This window comes from Pseudopipra pipra, chromosome 10, assembly GCF_036250125.1.
Source record: "Pseudopipra pipra isolate bDixPip1 chromosome 10, bDixPip1.hap1, whole genome shotgun sequence".
Classification (NCBI taxonomy): Eukaryota; Metazoa; Chordata; class Aves; order Passeriformes; family Pipridae; genus Pseudopipra; species Pseudopipra pipra.
In genome coordinates, this window is record NC_087558.1 from 21,661,999 (window position 1) to 21,680,096 (window position 18,098).

The 18,098-nt window shown below is 53.4% G+C and overlaps 2 long non-coding RNA genes across 2 annotated transcripts; one reads left to right on the forward strand and one right to left on the reverse strand.

The window, feature by feature from the left end:
• Nucleotides 1-1,716: 1,716 nt before the first annotated feature.
• Nucleotides 1,717-3,789, reverse strand: LOC135419308 (uncharacterized). The gene is made up of 2 exons (XR_010432922.1): nucleotides 3,439-3,789; nucleotides 1,717-2,482 (listed from the first exon to the last, which is right to left on the reverse strand). It is a non-coding gene; the product is annotated as an uncharacterized LOC135419308 (long non-coding RNA).
• Nucleotides 3,790-16,595: 12,806 nt separating this feature from the next.
• Nucleotides 16,596-17,467, forward strand: LOC135419309 (uncharacterized). The gene is made up of 2 exons (XR_010432923.1): nucleotides 16,596-16,735; nucleotides 16,867-17,467. It is a non-coding gene; the product is annotated as an uncharacterized LOC135419309 (long non-coding RNA).
• Nucleotides 17,468-18,098: the final 631 nt, after the last annotated feature.

An 18,098-nucleotide genomic window follows, 5' to 3' on the forward strand; every position in this document is an offset into this window, starting at 1 on the left:
GGGATGTTGCTGCTCTTCTGTTCATCTCAGGGTTTGGGATTCTGGGAGCTGTGCTGTCTCCTGGATGTGGGTGCTGGAAATCCTGCAGAGGTGCTCAGTGACTCAGCACCAAGGACTGGGAAACTCCTGGAAAGTTTTCACTGTGTGATGCAAACCTTCCTGAGATGAGGGATATCTCTTGGAGTCTCGAGCCTTGCAGGAATGCTAGCCCAGAAAAGGTGACCCAGAGTCAGCCAGTCTGTCTTGTGCACGTCCTCTCTGGGTGTGGAGCTGTTTCCTCTCCATGAGGAGAACGTGGAGAACACCAGCCCAGCAGCACATCCCAGCTGTGAGACCAAACTGTGCACAACACACCAAAATCCTGCCTTGTTCCAGCAGGTTACTGGAGCTGCTCCTGGAATCAGGAGGCGTGGAGGTGACACCGGGGTTGGGATCTCCTGCAGTCCCTGAGCTTCACATCATCAGATCTTCTGAAGGGGTCAAAAAATGAGTTGATGTGGCCCTTGGTGCTGTGGTTTGGTGGGCATGGGGGTGTTCAGACAGGGGTTGGACTTGATCACGGAATGGTTTTGGGTTGGAAGGGACCTTAAAGATCATCCAGTGCCACCCCTGCCATGGGCAGGGACACCTTCCACTAGCCCACGTTGCTCCAAGCCCCGTCCAACCTGGCCTTGGACACTTCCAGGGATCCAGGGGCAGCCACAGCTTCTCTGGACAACCTGTGCCAGGGCCTCCCCACCCTCCCAGGGAAGGATTCCTTCCCAACATCCCATCTATTCCTGCCCTCTGGCAGTGGGAAGCCATTCCCCCTCATCCTGCCACTCCAGGCCCTTGGAAATAGTCTCTCTCCACCTTTCCTGTAGCTCCCTCCAGGCACTGGAAGGCCACAATTAGGTCACCCCAAAGCTTCTCTTCCCCAGGCTGATGATCTTGAAGGTCTTTTCCAATCTGAATAATTCCATGATTCTCATTCTCCCAGTGCTGCCTTCCAAGGGCTGCCAGAGCAACGAGCATTTGGACAGAACTTGATTTATGAAAGGGCTGGGGGGGGTTATTTTTATTTGAAGGTTTTCACCAAGCAGAGCTGAGGAAGGATCACCCCTTTCTCCAAAGACATCTCCCTGGAATGTCAGGTGTTCTCCCAGCTCTTGGAGATTAAAAGGCAATGCTCCCCAGGCAATGTGATATTCAAAGGGAGCATTAGTAAGGAACATGGTGCAGTCATTTCCGTGGCTGTAAAACCCAGAGCAAATGGGTTGGAACCCTGGAGGAGAGGGAAAGTGGAGAGCTACAAAAAGCTGTTCCAGCTGGTTTTTCCCCCACCTCAGGGAAAATAAAAAATACTGTGTTTCTTCTTAAAAATTGTGCCTTGCCTTTATCTACCCACTTATCTTTCGTATCTCCAGTCATTACCCACATTAGTGGAAGTGATCCCTACGTAGGAAAAGATCTGTGAAGTCCCTGGGAATATTTGGATGGACAGAGCTGTATAAAATTAAGACATTAGCAGCATCATCCCGACTTTTCCTACTGCTGGTGGATCCATCAGCCGTGGATAAGTCATTCTGTGCAAAGCAGCCTTTCCAAGGGTGAGGGAAAAGCCCCAGCTGTAAATTCTCTGTGTTTGCTGGTGCTGCTGAGCTGGGTCAGGGCTCAGCAGCCAGTGCTGGTTACACTGAGCTGAGCAGGGTAAACAAAGGCTCCACAAACGCCTGCTCAGGATTCAATCCAACCGTGGCCAGGCAAATATTTATTATTTGCACAAATGTACAGGCAGGGACTTCTGCTCTTGTGAGGATAGAGAGCCTGGAAAGGCTTTCTGTGCTTTCTGCAGCCAGAGCAGCACAGGCACTCTCTGTCCTCTGCTCCCTGCAGGAAAGGACAACTCCGAGCTGGTGGCAGGAGAGGGGAGATCCTCAGCTGGAATTCCCACTCCAGGGATTGTTGCTTGGCTATTTTGGGAAATCCTTGTTATCCAGCTTAGAAACACTCTGGTTTTTTCCTCAGAGCCATCCTCTCCCAGTAGAGAAACTTCTTCTCCCTCCTCTAAAGCATCTTCACTTTGTCACTCCGTGCTCCCCCAGCTTGAGCCTGGAGACTGAGCTGTGATCCCTCTCTTCCCCAGCAGCTTCCTCCAAAAGGGAGGGAAGGGAAGGTTTGAGAAGTGTTTATTCATGTCTGTCTAAATTCTATCCTCTAGGAATGGGAACAAGGCTCCCATTTATCCTTCAGAGCAGCGATGGTGGGATAGAATTCCTGGTTAATAGATGGGGTTCAATTATCCTCTAAGGCTTTAGCAGAAGAACCTTTCCCAAGATCAACCCGGTGGGAACAGGCTGTGCACGGTCACCAAAGTCTGTCCTAACTTCAGAAACATCTCCAAACTTCTTTAAATCCCTCATTCCTGCTTTTCCATTGGATGCCAGTGCCCTGTGGTTGGGTCCCTGCTCCGCTGGATCTCTCTGCTGGATCCACTGTGTCTCTGTGTGAAGGAATTTGAGAGGTGGCTCTGAGCAATGGGAAGCTTCTGCAGCAGCAAAGTTGTGCCCAGAGATATTTTGGAGCTTTAGGAGGCTCAGGGGGGACCTTCTGGCTCTGCAACTCCCTGACAGGAGGGGGGAGCAGGGGGGGGGTCGGGCTCTGCTCCCAGGGAACAAGGAGGAGAGGGAACGGCCTCAGGTTGTGCCAGGGGAGGCTCAGGTTGGACATCAGGAGGAATTTCTGCCTGGAAAGGGCTGTCAGGCCTTGGCAGGGGCTGCTCAGGGAGGTTTGGAGTCCCCATCCCTGGAGGTGTCCAAGGAATGACTGGACGTGGCACTCAGTGACAAGGTGGGGATGGGTGACAGGTGGGACTCGATGATCTTGGAGGGCTTTTCCAACCTTAACCATTCTATGATGAGCAGAAAAGCTTCATTTACTCCCTTCCACGCCTCGTTTTCACCCTTCCCCGGGTAGAAACCTTCCTTTTCTTCTCCCTTTTGAAAGCACTTTGTCTTTTCCCACCAGGCAGAAGTAGTTGGAATAACTGTTTTCACAGCAGCAGTAGTTTTGCTGTTAAACAAACTAGTAGAAAGCCAAAACTTCTGCCACTTCACATGTTTGTGTTTTGAAAACCAAGTTATTTGTTTAGACACACTGGAAAACATAACCACAAACAACCCCTGAAGTGCCTTGCTCGGTTTCAGCGAGTTAACAGAAACCAGAAGAGGGAGAATTTGTTGGCCCAGATATTTTCCTTTCCTCTCCAGAAACATTCTTCCCCACTTCCCAACCCCGTGGATTTGTTCCCCTGTGCCACCCAGTGCTCCCACCTGCTCCAAGAGCCAGGAGGAGCTGCAAGGGGAAGGGGGGGGGGGGGTGGAGGACAAGAATTTAATGACTTGCATGGAAAAAGGGATGGAGACCTATGGAAACACTGAGTGCTCCAGTTTTGTGCACCTGGATAAGGAACCGCTGGAAATCTCAGCCCACAAACTCCGCGTTTGACCTTGAAAAAATGAAGGCATTAATCCACAGCGCCGCGTGCTCTGTCCTGCTCCTTAATCCTGCGGCTGATGAAGGACAATATTATCACGTTGGCAAAGTCGCCGGGAATGGCTTAGGACGGGCTCCTTCCCTGCGGCTGCTGCTCCGGAATGGGAACTTTATCTCCAGATTGCTGCGGGAGGGGAGGGGGAGGGAAGGGTTTCTACCTGACTCGGGAGACAATGACCTGCTCACAGGCGGCCGGGGGGAATTTTAAAGAGCTCAGGGCACGGAAAGGCTCCGTTTCCCAGGGGCAGCCCCCCTGCATCCCGGCTTTGGGAGGCAGCCCGGAAAGGGATGTGTCCCCACCGCAGCGTCACCATGGCAACGGGACGGGGGAAGGGATGGAGCTGCCATGGATGGCTCCTTCTCCTCTGCTCTTCCTCCTCCCGCCCAAAAGGCACCTCCCCTGGAATTATAAATAACACCCCTCCATCCCCCGGGTAGGGATTCCCTTCCCGAGCTGCACCTCCGGGCTGGAGAGCAAAATGTGGGAACAGGGAAGATGGGGAAGTGATGGAGAGTGGAAAGCCAGGAGTCAGGGAAAGTTGGGCAGGGAAAGCTGGGCAGGAAAAGCTGAGCAGGCAGGGAAAGCCTGGCTGCACTCAGGGCCCAGACTGAACAGAGAGGTTTCACTTCATCCTGAGCACTGCTGAATTAATTTTGGACTAATTTAGACTTCCTGTAAGATGCTGGTGTGGGCACAGAGCTGCTCAGAGCCATGGGGCAGCAGCATTCCAGGGATAAAGGCAGCCCATGGCACAGCTCAGCTGCTCCTGAGCATCCCTCTGGGATATTGTGGAGAAGGGGCTGGGCGAGGAACGGGATTTGGGGGGTTGCAAAACGTCTCATGGCTTTGGCATTTCCTCTGCACTGGAATCTCAGGCCTTGCAAAAGCTTTCACGTTCAACAAGAGGTGGGAAAGCACCCTGGGGAAACCCCCTGCCCAGAGAAGTCATGGAGAGGCTCCAGCTGATGTGTTTAACTTGGAACCAGGACCTGTGTGTGAAGGAGCCACATCAGTCCTTACATCCCATCTCTGGGGGCAGGAGCTTCCTTCATCCTCCTCCCTCCCTGCCTCCCACCTTTAATGGGGTGGAGAAAGCAGGAGAGCCCCAGCAGAGGAGGCTGAGAGGAGTAACTGCACCTTCCCATGCCTCAGGCAGGGATTCAGGGAGAGCTGGAATCAGCCTTTCCCATTATCCCTCCAGCATTCCTTGATCTGCCTTTTCCTCATCTTCACCACCCAGGCTTTGGGAAACCTGCACATCAAAATCAAGAGTTTCTGTGGAATCTGCACTTCCAGGCCAAAGCCAGAAAGTTAAACAATTCCCTGAGTTATCCACGAGATCCACCCCCCTGAGCAGCCCTGGAAACCCTCACTGCTCTGGGAAGGGTCTCAGGGATGGTTTCCACAGCTCTCCTCCACCAGCACATCCTGCTGCAGCCAGGGCTTCCAGGGCCAAGGGAGTGGGCTCAGACAGACCTTAGGGCTCTTATTCCCCAATCCAGGGGGTCAGGATGGATTTTCCTTCAGCTTGGGCTTAACCACGTGATTCATTTGAAACGTGAGCTGGGCTCACACCAACCCAGGCTGGGGGTTGTGCTGGGAGTTAAACACATGTCCTGAAAGTTAAACACATGTCCTGAAAGTTAAATACATGTCCTGAAAGTTAAATACATGTTCTGAGAGGTAAATACATGTTCTGAGAGGTCCTGAAAGTTACCTGGGGCTTTAGGGAGCTGCACACTCGGGGTCTCTCCACTCTTGGATGTCCTTGTGTTTGCCAAGAACATTCAGACGTGCAGGCAGTGACAGAAACACCCCAGTGCACATGAGCCCAACTGTTTTCCTTCCAACAAATGTTCTCTTTTAGTTATCATGGAATGGTTTGGGTTGGAAGGGACCTTAAAGATCATCCAGAGTTCCCCCCTACCATGGGCAGAGACACTTTCCACCAGCCCAGGTTGCTCCAAGCCCCGTCCAACCTGGCCTTGGACACTTCCAGGGATCCAGGGGCAGCCACAGCTTCTCTGGGCAACCTGTGCCCTCCATACCCTTCATGCCCTCCATACCCTCCATACCCTCTCTGCCCTCCATGCCCCCTATACCCTCCATGCCCTCCATGCTCCCCATGCCCTCCATGCTCTCTCTCCATCCACAGCCTTTAAAGGCTCTCACTCCCAGCAGCACTCCCATATTTCCTTTGCCCAGAACAGAGCAGTAAGGGAAGGGGAAGATCCCAGGTTTTCCTGCCTGCCTGGGCAGCCTGTGACAGCTATGGAAGAACCTCAGACAGAGAAAATCTCCTGCTGGGGGTTGAAATCCTCAGCATTTTTGGAGCTGGGTTTGTCAGAGAGCCACAGAGGCCAGCGAAAGGAGGAAAAAGATCTTCCTTGTCTCCTTCCATCTTTTTCCCTCTTTAAATCAATCCCCTGCCCTTCCCACACTATTGGCAGAGTGACCCTTCCTTTCACCTTTCCCACGAGCAGCAATCATTCTCCTGGGATTTTACCTCCAGTCTCTGGGCTATTCCACACTGTTTCCTGACCTTCAGTGGGCTGAGCAAGGGGAAAGTGTCTGTGCCCCCAGGGCTGGCAGCAGAAACTGGAAATGTGGAAACAGGGAGCTGAGGGAGGCTGGAAAAGCTGTTTACACCCCCTCTGCAGGGGTGATAGGGCTGCATTGGTTCTAATTCCAATCCCACCAAAGTGTTCCAGTGGTGCTACAAACCACTGGGAAAGGACCAGGAATAATTCCAGCAAGGCTGTGCTGGCTCAAGGGAACCTGTGGAAAAACAAGGCATGGGGTGAGGGAAAAATCCAAGGTATTATCTGGGTTTTTAAAGCTTTGTGGATAATGATTCCTTGTTTTTTTCATAGCCTCCCTCCTTCCATGCACATTTGAGGTTCCCTCCCTTGGTTTTGGCCTCAGGACTTTCCCTCAACACCCAGAGCAAAGCAAAGCTGAAGCTTAACTCAGAGTCTTAGTCCTGGCACTACAAGGATATTTCTGTGTAATTCCTTCTGGCTGGAGTTGAATAAGTTGTTTTCCCATGAGGGTTGATGCCCTTTGGATGTCCATCCATTCTTCTGCTGGGCTCCATCCAGTGTCATCACTCTGGCAGGGCCCTTGGAATGTGTGAGAGTTATGCACTGTGAGTCTGGGGGAAAAAAAAACACCCTTTCCTGGGGCAGAAGGTCTTGCCCTGTGCACTGAGGGCTCAGACAGGCAGGTGCCATCCCAGAGGTGTATCCAGGTGCCATCTCAGAGGTGTATCCAGGTGGGAAGGGGTTGGGAGGGGTTGTGCTGACCTCAGTGCTGGGTTTATGCCCTGGGTGTGACTCCTGTGACAGCAGCTCCTTGGAAGGGTTATACGGAGAAGGGTTATATAAGTTTGGAGACAGCAGAAAGAAGGGAAGTGGTTGGAAAGAGGAGAGGGAAATGCAGATTTGGGGTCTCTCTTCCACCTCAGACATTGTGTGGCTCAGTCTGGAACCAGGAGGTTCTCCTTTGTCTGTTGTCTCCTGGCCAAGGCAGGGCTGGGACAGCCCTGAGCGAGAACTTCAGCTCCTTCTGAACATTCCAGGGGGTGAGGAGGGGAAGAGTTGGCTCCATTCCTGTGGCCAAAGTGCCCTCCCAGCACCTCCCAGTGCTGAGCTTCCAAAAGCCACACTTCTTGATGCAAATCTTCACTTTTTTGGGGGGCAGGAATTCCCTGCTGACCCTGCCAGTGTTGGGCTTCAGAAAGTCACACATTTGGCGTCATTCTCTTGATGCAAATCATAACTTTTGGGAGGCAGGAATCCCCTCCTGCTCCTTCCAACTGCTTTGAAGCAAAGCCCTGGGTGGCAGAGACACCTTTCTCCTGTGCATTGGGATCCTGGTCCCTGCCCAGACACCCGTTCATGAACAACAGCACCGGAGGAAAGATGGGGAAATCATCTCCGATTTGTTGGAAGGTAAATACTGTTCCATCCATCGCCCCTGACAGCTGAAATTCCTCCCAGGAGTTCCCTGCCATTAATCACCTTCAAAAAGGATCTTTCCACCTCACAGGTTTTTGCTGGGGCACAAGGTTTGGCTGGAAAGCTGCTCCCACTCCCACCCAGGGAAAACACGATGCTGGAGCAGAGCCAACGCTCACTTATCTGCCTCTGCCTCCAGCTGCTGAGAGGAACGAAATGCTTTTCATTTGCTTGGTTTGCTGTGCTTTTCCTTTCCCCTTCACCTCCTTTTTTACTTTTTTCCCCCCTTTTTCCCCCTTCTTTTAGCACATCTGAGGAGGGATGAGGAGGAATCCACTTATCGCCGGCTGCACAGGGCCCCGGCGGGCACCACCCGTGCTGAGCCCCAGCAGCACCTTCAGAGCTTTGGGATTAGGGAATGGAGCTCTGCACACTGCTAATAGGGAAAGGAGGGGAGAGGATTATGGGGTTTTTTTCTGAGGAAAGGGCTATGGATTATCTGGGCCAATAAACACGGCTGGGACGTGCCTGTGTTTTCTTACATGGATTTGTTGGGACTGCTGGAGTCTCCAGGTGCAGTCTGGGAGGACCTGCTGCAGGCAGTGGGAGGTTCAACCCTCCCTTCCTTGGGCTCCAGAACGGCCCTTTGCTGACTTGTTGTGCCCTCTCATTTTATTGCTGGTGTTCAAAAGCTTCTTTGTCAATTGGCCTTTGCTGAAAGGTGAATTTTCCCTCCCTGGAATGTGCCCGGTGTTCCCACAGCCCCGACCACAGGTTTGCTTTCCTACCCAGGGCTCTGCCTTGCCCTGACATGTAGACCCCACCAGCACTCACCTTCCACACCTTTAATTTAAAACAGGTCATTTCCACGAGTGTTGGGAGGGACCTTAAAGCCCATCTCCTTCCACCCCCACCGTGGGCAGGGGCACCTTCCACTAGCCCAGGCTTCCCAACCTGGCCTGGGACACTCCCAGGGATGGGACAGCCACAGCTTCTCTGGGTAACCTGTACCAGGGCCTCCACCCTCACTGTAAACATTTTTCCCTCATATCTTCCCTGGTGTGGAGCTGGGAATGGACACAGGGACAGAGGATGGAGCTGCAGCCCCGGGGCCAGACTCCCACAGCCCATTCCCTCTGGGCACAAGGAGAGCGTGTTCTGCTCCATCTTCTTCTTGTCTCTTCCAAATACTGAACATTATTTATATCAATGGGTTTTTAGGTGTGGTTGTCTCAACACACCAAGCAGTGCTTTCACACCCACGAGGTGCCTCGAGGTTGGGAAGACCCCCCTCACCTGGCTGGAGATCAAGCCCTGCTTTGTTTTCCCACAGGAGATCTCTAAAGCAGAGCTCAACATCTGACTTGGGTTCCTGGTGGGCTTTGGCCACCTGGCTCTGTGATCTCCCCAAAACTCCTCTGAAACTCTGGGCTGGAGGGGCCCAAACCCCTCTGGAGATGCCAGTTCTGTGAACCAGGTTCCTTGGAGAGGGAGGGACACGGACACAGAGAGGCTTTGCCTGTGGCAGCAGTTAATCACCACCAGCACAATTAGCATTAAACACCTCTGGACACCCCGTGCTGGGCTGCCCTTGTCCTACCCCAGTGTCTTACTGGCTCATTCCCTGCAACAGTTTCTTTGCTAAAACCAGCAAAACTGCTCAAAAACTGCCTCGGGAGGATCCTGCTGCTCCAGGGAGGAACCTGCCTTCTCCAGCAAGGAGCTCCCTCCTTGGCACTGCCATCCCGAGGGGTGTATGACACACACACCCCCCCCCCCCGGGGGAAGCAGCAGCTGCTAATGAAGAGCTGCTCCCTTTTCTCCCCCATTTTTCCCCCCATTCCACCCTCCCAAGCTCCCCACAGCCATTTAAAACACTCTTTGTCTCCTCAAAGTGCTTTTAATTGCTGCACTTCACCCAGCAGGCTCACAAAAGCAGATGGAAGGCTCAAAAGTCTTCCTTTGCTGGAAAGTTGGGCCTTTTTTAAAAATGTGGAAGACCTCAATTAATAAAATATTCCTCGTTTTTCCAAGGTCAGGCTTGGCAGCCAGGCCTGGTGATCAAATGAGAGCCTTTTCCTGGGGATGTCTGCCTGCTGGAATCTCATTAACACGCTCCTGCAACATTTAGGAACAGTTAAATAGGGCACAAAGGGGCTGTTTGACTTCTCCTCCCCCATGGCTCCTGTTTGAGGCAGGGGGACCTTGTGCCGCTGCCTTTCCCCCTCTTTGCCCCACTAATCACATCTAGTCCTTCACTCAGTGCCAACCCATCCCTCACAGCCCTGCAGATCACTGCTGCTTTGGGGGGAATTGAGGGCAAACCGGTGTCTGGCAGCTGCCTGAGGGGGGCTTTGTGCTCCTGCAGGGTGGGATTTCCCAGCTCAGGGCTGTTGGAATCATAGAATCACAGAATCATAGAATCATAGAATCACAGAATCACAGAATCATAGAATCATAGAATCATAGAATGAGAGAAACATAGAAACATAGAAACATAGAATCATAGAATCAGCTGGGTTGGAAGGGACCTCTGAGATCATCAAGTCCAACCCTTGATCCAACCCTGCCGTGGTTCCCAGCCCATGGCACTGATGCCACATCCAATCTCTTCTTAAAAACCTTCAGGGATGGAGAATCCACCACTTCCCTGGGCAGCCCATTGCAAGGGCTGATCACCCTCTCTGGAAAGAAATTCTTTCTAATATCCAACCTAAACCTCCCCTGGCACAGCTTGAGACTGAGTCCTCTTGTCTTGTTGAGAGTTGCCTGGGAAAAGAGCCCAACTCCCACCTGGCTCCCCCCTCCTGTCAGGGAGTTGCAGAGAGTGAGGAGGTCTCCCCTGAGCCTCCTCTTCTCCAGGCTGAACAGCCCCAGCTCCCTCAGCCTCTCCTCACAGCACTTGTGCTCCAGTCCCTTCCCCAGCCTCGTTGCTCTTCTCTGGACCTGCTCCAGGACTTCAATGTCCTTCCTGAACTGAGGGCCCAGAACTGGACACAGCACTCCAGGGGTGGCCTCACCAGTGCTGAGTCCAGGGGAGGAATCACTTCCTTGGACCTGTTGGCCACACTGTTCCTGAGCCAGGCCAGGATCCACTGGCCTTCTTGGCCACCTGGGCACACTCTGGCTCATGTTCAGCCTCCTGTCAATCAGCACTCCCAGGTCCCTCTCTTTCTGGCTGCTCTCCAGCCACTCTGTCCCAGCCTGTGGGGCTGCAGGGGGTTGTTGTGGCCAAAGTGCAGGACCCAGCACTTGGCCTTGTTGAACCTCATCCCCTTGGAATCAGCCCAACTCTCCAACCTATCCAGGTCCCTCTGCAGAGCCCTCCTGCCTTCCAGCTGATCCACACTCCCCCCCAGCTTGGTGTCATCACTCTGGTCCTGCGTGAACGAGGCCCGTGCAGTGACCCTGCAGTCCCATCCTGTGGGAATGCAGCTCTTGGCTCTTAAATTCCTAAGTCCCCACCAGAACATCCATTCTGATGGAGTTCAGGCCACACAGCCTTGAAGGAAATGGTTCTGTAGTTGTGTGTCACAGTGATGCCCCAGGGAAAGCTCCTCCCTGCCCGGGGGGATCTGACTCCTCTGTCAGGGGCCCTTCTTTGGGGGCTCACTGGTATTAGTTCTCATTTCTACAGCTCCATAAATCTGTGGGGCGCTTTGGAATGAGCACAGGACAATCTCCCTGCCTTGATGACACCCCTGCCCTCACTCCAGCCAAACCTGTGGCATGCTGTGGATGAATAACTGGAATATGGGGAAGGAAGAAGGAGGTGCCAGCAGGGCTGGTGCAGCCTCAGTCCCCACTGCCTGCTCAGGGATGGAACTCCAGGAATTCACTCTGTGCAAACTGGGAAGTGACAGGGAGACACAATAGGAGGATAAAGTTGTGTATCCCTGGAGAATCCACATCCACACATCTCCATGGCCAGGAGAGACTTTCAGAAGGCAGTTTGGTGAGAGATGGAAGGAAGGAACAGTGTGTGCCCCTCTCCCTTCCAGCTGTGCTGCTTGCTGAGGGGCTGATCTCTGTATTTCCCCTGTGGAATTTCTGCCCCAAGTGCCACAGGGACTCCAGGCAGTGACACGACCTCCATGTGCTGTTCCAAATTGGAAGCCCCCAGGCAGAAGCCCAGCTGGAAGTGCAGCCCAGCCCGGAGTGTCTGCAGCAGCCTCTGTGCTCTGAGCTCTGCAGGAGTTTCATCCAGAGGTTTTTTACCATGGAAACATGTTTTCCTCCACGTGCTTCAGCATTTGGGAGCACTTTACTCCCCAGCTCTAGTTAGGAAAGATCCCTGAGGGCCATCTATGCATCTCCCATGGCACGAATTCCTGTCCTTCCAGTGATGTATTCCTGTGAAAGGAGCACATTCCTGAGGCAAAAACAGGGACCAGACTCCTCAATCACCTGATGAAGGTGGTGCATTCCCAGCACTGCAGTCCCAGAGCAGAATATGGGAGTTTGATGAACACGAGCACCCCCCTCTGTTCTCCTGGGTGGAGCCCAGAGCTTGACCCCACAACCACCACTGCAAGAAAGCAGCAAAGAAACCCCACGTGTATTTTAACCCAGTCTGGATTGGACTGTGGGATAACAGCAAATTTCACTGAACCCTGAGGCTTTCCCAGGCACCACCACCACTCCACCTTCCTAAATCCATTCCCAAATCTCTGCACGGGCTCTGGTCACCCCCATTTTACCCCAGGAGGCTCCACCAGCCATGGGCACGTGCTGGAAGCAAAGCCACCACAGAGGAAGGTTCTCCAGCCCTTTCCCATTCCATGCTTTCCCGTGGACACGCTCCTCCTGCGTTTTCCACCGCGGCTGGGCTGAGCAGAGCACCGTTGCTGTGGCACAAACCTTTTTTCCAGGGATTTGGCAGTTGGCTGCCCTCCCTCACCTCGGAGCAGGGACTCCTTGCCAAGTATGTGTTTCCCAGTGATGCTTTTCCAGCCCTGTCCCCTGCAAACACAGCCATTCCCTGCTTTGCTTGGCCTCAGAGGTGCTGGGGCTGGAGGAGGCTGAGCTGGAGCTGCAGGCACAGGGGGATGGATGTTTGCAGGCACAGGGAAGGAGCCTGTGCCAAACCAGCCCTGGCAAACCCCACACAGCTCTTGGTGAAGCTCTTGCTCCCTGATCTGAGTCAGCCAGGCATGAAGAAGGATGGGGGGGGCTGGGAAGGGACCTGGTTGATGTTGGTATTTTAACCACAGACAGGATGGAGCTGTGACAGATCCACCGATGCCATTGGCACTGCCCAGCACCCAACACCTTTCCTGCCTGCCCCAGAGTGGCTCCTCAGGCAGCTTTTAATCCTTTTTTCCTGACCTTTCACATCACAGTTTGGTTTTGTAAGGAAAAGCAGGCTGGAAGCAGCACAGTCCTCTCATGGGTCTTTGCTAAGCACAGGAGAGATCATGGAATGGGTTGGGTTGGAAGGGACCTTAAAGAGCATCTCATTCCATGGGCAGGGACACCTTCCATGGGACCAGGCTGCTCCAAGCCCTATCCAACCTGGCCCTGGACACTCCCAGGGATGGGAGGTTTTCTTGCCCATCATCACTTTGGGAATTTTGAATGTATTTCCCAGATGGAGGGACCTCAAGCTGTCGGTATCTGTGACATTCCCTGCTCCCTCTCTGTCATCCTGGCTGGTTTGGGTTGGAAGGGCCCTCACAGACCCCCTGGTTCCACCCCCTGCCATGGCCAGGGACACCTTCCACTCTCCCAGGTTGCTCCAAGCCCTGTCCAACATCCATGCAACCATTTTCATTCCAGGAATTTGGACCCCTTTGCTGAAAATGCAGCAACAGTAGAACTTTCCTGCCAAAACCCAGAGTCCAACTGCAGCGTGGGGAGCCTGGAACCCTCCACACCAGCAGCTTGCAGGGCCAGAGGAGCACAGTGGATGTGATGGGACAGTCCTTTGACAGTCCCCAGTGGTGGGGGTTTGGCAAACTGCTTTCAGGAGGTGCTGGTGTGGCAAAGGGAGCGACTTCAGTGTGTCACAGCAGGCAGTTGTGTCCCGTTCCTACCCTTCCCTATGAGTCAAATTTAGCCTTTTACTTACTTTTCATGTTCATTTTGGGGCCTGCTACTTCCTGGCCTGCCAGGGCAAGGAATTGAGCTGCTCTGGATGAGGTGCTGGGTGAGAGCTAAGCCCAGGATCTGCTGGTTGGCTCTCAGTATTTTTCCCTTTAACAGGGGTTGTTTCCCCTGTGTCTGAGTCTCAAGGGTGTCCCATGGCCTGTAGGGCTGCAAAGGTCTCTCATGACTCGTGTGGACACTTCTTACTTATGGCAAGATGAAAACTGGAGGCCCTTCTCACAACCACCACTGCAAGAAAGCGGCAGCAAAAGCAAAGACACGTATTTTAATCCAATCTGGATTGGATTTTGTGATAACAGCAAATTTCATCCCAGAGAACTGAATTTCTGTTGATTTTCGAGTTTAGAGCACAAAAAGCCTCGTGTTCTTCCCGAACAGGCAGCGTTTCCCTGGCATCCATTGGAAGTGCAGGGTCACCACTTTTGTTAATGGGATCAGCACCAACCCAAGCCTGGAGTGGGTGGCAGGGACGGGGAGTTTTTCCAGGAGTTATCCCAGCTTGGCAGGATGTGCCCAAACAGGAGAGTGTTCCGTGCCCTCGGCTCTGAGAGTGTCCTGGAGTGACTGGCAGCTGCTTTTGGCACAGACAGTTGTGCCACGGGGTTGAGTGTCCCCCCCTGGCAGCAGGAGGGGTGGAGGGGGTTGAGGAGGATGTGATGGACACGGGGATGCTCTGGGCAGCCTCATGTCCCAGGAGCCCCTGCTCCAAGGCTTTTCTCAGGAGGTGGCTGGAAAAATGCACTTCAGAGAGTCATGGAATCCCAGAATGGTTTGGGATGGAAGGGACCTTGAAGATCACCCGGTTCCACTCCCACTGTGGACACCTTCCACTAGCCCAGGTTGCTCCAAGCCCCGTCCAACCTGGCCTTGGACACTTCCAGGGATCCAGGGGCAGCCACAGCTTCTCTGGGCAACCTGTGCCAGGGCCTCCCCACCCTCCCAGGGAATAATTTCTTCCTCATATCCAATCTAAACCTCCCCTCCTCCAGCTCAAGGCCATTCCCCCTTGTCCTGTCACTCCATGCCCTGGTGAAAAGTCCCTTCCCATAAGCCCCCTTCAGGTCTTTCCCACCTTGGTGGATGGAAACGTGGAAGGATGATGAGCTGCCTGGAGAGGAAGGAAGGGATGGCATGTGTCACACTGTCCTTTTGTGTCCTCTGTTGTCCTCGTCTTCCCCTTTGGCCTTTTGATCTTGCTCAAAACTTCCTTTGGGACTGAAGGAAGCAGAGACCATCCAGCTGGATGCTGACCTTCTCACTGGAGCTGGGCACATGGCAACCAACAGTGAGCTCCTGCTTCATGTCCTCAAGAGCTTTGGGCAGGGCAGGCAGCTTCCAGGTAGTGATTTACCCCCTGGATTTTGGATGCTGGCAGAATGCAGTGCTTTGCTACATTTCATGATCCAGTTGGCTCCGTGTGTTCCCAACACCTCCCATCTGAACACCTCCTGGTAGTGCCTTGAGCAATTCAACTGCTTTGTGTGGTTTGTTTTCTCCTCTGGTTCCCCGGGAGAAGGGAAAGCAGGAGAGCTGGAGAGGGGAGAAGGTCATTGGCTTGTTTTCAGTTTATTTGTTCAAAGCATCTACACAGGGTTGTGCTCATGTCGGAAAAATCACACCCAGGAAACGTCCCTCACACTTGGAACGGGCCTTCCTGGAGAGGCTCTTTCCCTGGATGCTGCTCTGCTGCACAGACAGGCTGTCAGGGACCTGCAGAGCCACAGAACAACACTGTCCACACTGCCCTCACAGTGGGCTCTGTGTGCCCTGCACAGCCCAGGGCACTGCCAGGAAACACCTCCAAAGGGAGGGGCAAGACCTTGTCCTAATTTGTTGTCTTAATCTGCAGGGAAGGGGCAGAGGATGGAGCAGGCTCTGCTGGGAGGGGACCAGAAATGGGATAAGAAGAATGGGCAGGAACTGATGCCCAGGAAGTTCCAACTGGACAGGAGGAAGAACTTCTTTGCTCTGTGGGTGACTGAGCACTGAACAGATTTCCCAGAGAGGGTGTGGAGTCTCCTTACAGGAGATATTCCAGAACCACCTGGATGCAATCCATGTGCTCTGGGATGACCCTGCTGGAGCAGGGAGGTGGGACCAGGTGACCTCACAGGTGACCTGTTGCGTGATCTGTGATCCTGTGGGTTGCTGTAAAACCCCAGAGGTTGGTCCTGGCTCCTCCTGTTCCTGAGGGACTGTGGTTGAGGAGCTGAGATGTGGCTGCAGCTCTTCCCAGCTCCTCTCTGCCAGCAAACCTCGGCTTGGCTCAGCCTGGGCCAGATGCTGCTCTTGGCCAGGCCTGGCCCACGCTGACAGCAGTTGTGTGGGGAGGCAGGAAGCTCCTGCAGACCATCCCCTGTGCCCAGCTGGAGCTGCTCTGGGGCTGGAGCAGGTCTGGAGGGAGGACAGCCCTCTGTGGGGGAAGCTCAGGTTCCTGTGGCGCTCCGGGCGTATCCACCAGGAAGGTCTCCAAGCTTTTCTCACATCCTCTGGATCGGTGCCACCTTGCAGGAAGGCAGCAGTGCTGCACACTGTGTCAGGAGCAGCCACATGCTGCTTTCATCAGCTTTATTTTTAGGCTCTGTCTCCTCACACATCTGTTCCTCTGCGGGCTGGGCACCATCAGCCAGGAGCCAGTGGCCAGAGATGGAGGAGAGAGATCTCTGCTCATCACACCGAGGGGCCCGGGAGACAAACTCTTCGGGAAGTAATTGTTCCCAGGTTTGTTGCTGAGCCTTTGGTGTTACGGGAAGCAGGACCTCTCTGAAGTCTGGCCATCCTTCACACATTCCCATCTTCCTGCTGTGTCCCAGGAGGGGTTTGCTGAAAGCAGCCAGCTGGGCTGGTTGTCCATAAACAAGATCTCACTGCTCCTGAGCCATCCTGGCCTTTGTACAGACAGCAAGGCCAGCAGGGCCCCTCCATAAAGCTCATCCCACACAGCAGAGCTCTTCCCATGGACCCTTTGGAGCAACCTGCTCTAGGGGAAGGTGTCCCTGCCCGTGGGAGGGGGTTGGAATGAGATGGGCTTTAAGGTCCCTTCCAACCTAAACCATTCCATGATTTCTATCATTCCAGGGACTGGCCCATGAGGCTCCTCAGAGTCACCTTCTGCTGTAGTGGTGCAGACACAGTGAGTAAATAGCCAGAATTACCCTTTCAGCCCTTTGGATCTTCCTCTGTAATATTCCCCAATCCATCACATCCTCCACACTCACAGCCAGCCCTTTCCATTCACATTCAGATTCACTTCTTCCTCCACAGCCTCCACTCTCCACTGCTCAGAGCTGGGGCTGCAGAGAAAGGACCTCTCAGAGGTGACTCTGAAAAGTCAGCAGCTCCTGGGATTTATATTCATCCCATGTCTGGAAGATCAGGCTGTAGAAGACTTCTCCACGGGCCCTTGAGGAGCTGCTTGGGAAGCTGAACCCTCAGCACCTCTGTCACTTTAATCCTCCTTTTCAGCTCCCAGTGGATCTGATTAGGCTGACAAAGAACTGAGAGCTGCCAAAGCACTTCCTAGAAGCAGAGACGGGGCAAAATGAGGCTGAAGAGGGAGGAGAGAACAGTGTTTCTTTGTAGGGGTTTCCAAAATACCCTCCCCTGATAAGCACAAGTGGCTTCTTGCAGAGAAATAGGCAGAAGGCCCAGCAGTTACCTGCTGACACATCCTTAATTTTAATTCCAGAACATCAGCAAAATTGTTACAACACAAATAATTTCCTTGAGACCGGACTGAGTGAGCTCTGGTGGCACCGAGAGGTGAAAGACTTGAGGGAAACTAGATGGTCCACTGGGGAGTGGACTTTAAAACAAGGGTCTTTGTGTCACAATAAAATGTCCAGAAGCTGTGTGACCAAATGGATACAGTCATGGAACGTGACCCCCTCTGGTCCGAGTCTTCCTGTGTTTGCAGCAACCCCTGTACCAGCCGTGGAGTCGGTGTGCTCCCTGTCTGAGCTGCAGATAATTAATGATCCTTGCAGGCTGTGGTGGCCCCACAGCACAGAAATGTCATTTGTTGGGCATGTAGCAGCTTTGTGCAGTACCAGGGAGGCCAGGATGTTTCCAGGATTTCATCCAACGCAGCATCTTTCATTTTTGCTCTCAGCTGTAGACACTTCTCTCCAGGAATGGAACATAACCAGGGGCTGGAGGCTCAGGTGTTAATTCAGGCCCGGGGGAGGCAGATGAAACACCGTGTAAATGAAGAGCAGCACGACAGGATGGATGCAGTGAGTGCCTGTCTCATCCCAGCCTCTCTCCCTGGGCTGGTATTTTGCTGGAAAGGGTTATTGTTAGAGCTCACTGTGTAAATTCTCCGTTTAAATATCCCCTGACTCACACTGCAAATGCTACTCAGGAGTCGCTGCAGTGTCAGGATAAAGCACAGCTTGTGCCTCCTCCCCAGAGAAATCACTGCAGGATCTGCCTGACCTTTCCAGGAGTGTTCCAGGCCACGTTGGATGCAGCTCTGAGCAACCTGGGCTGGTGGA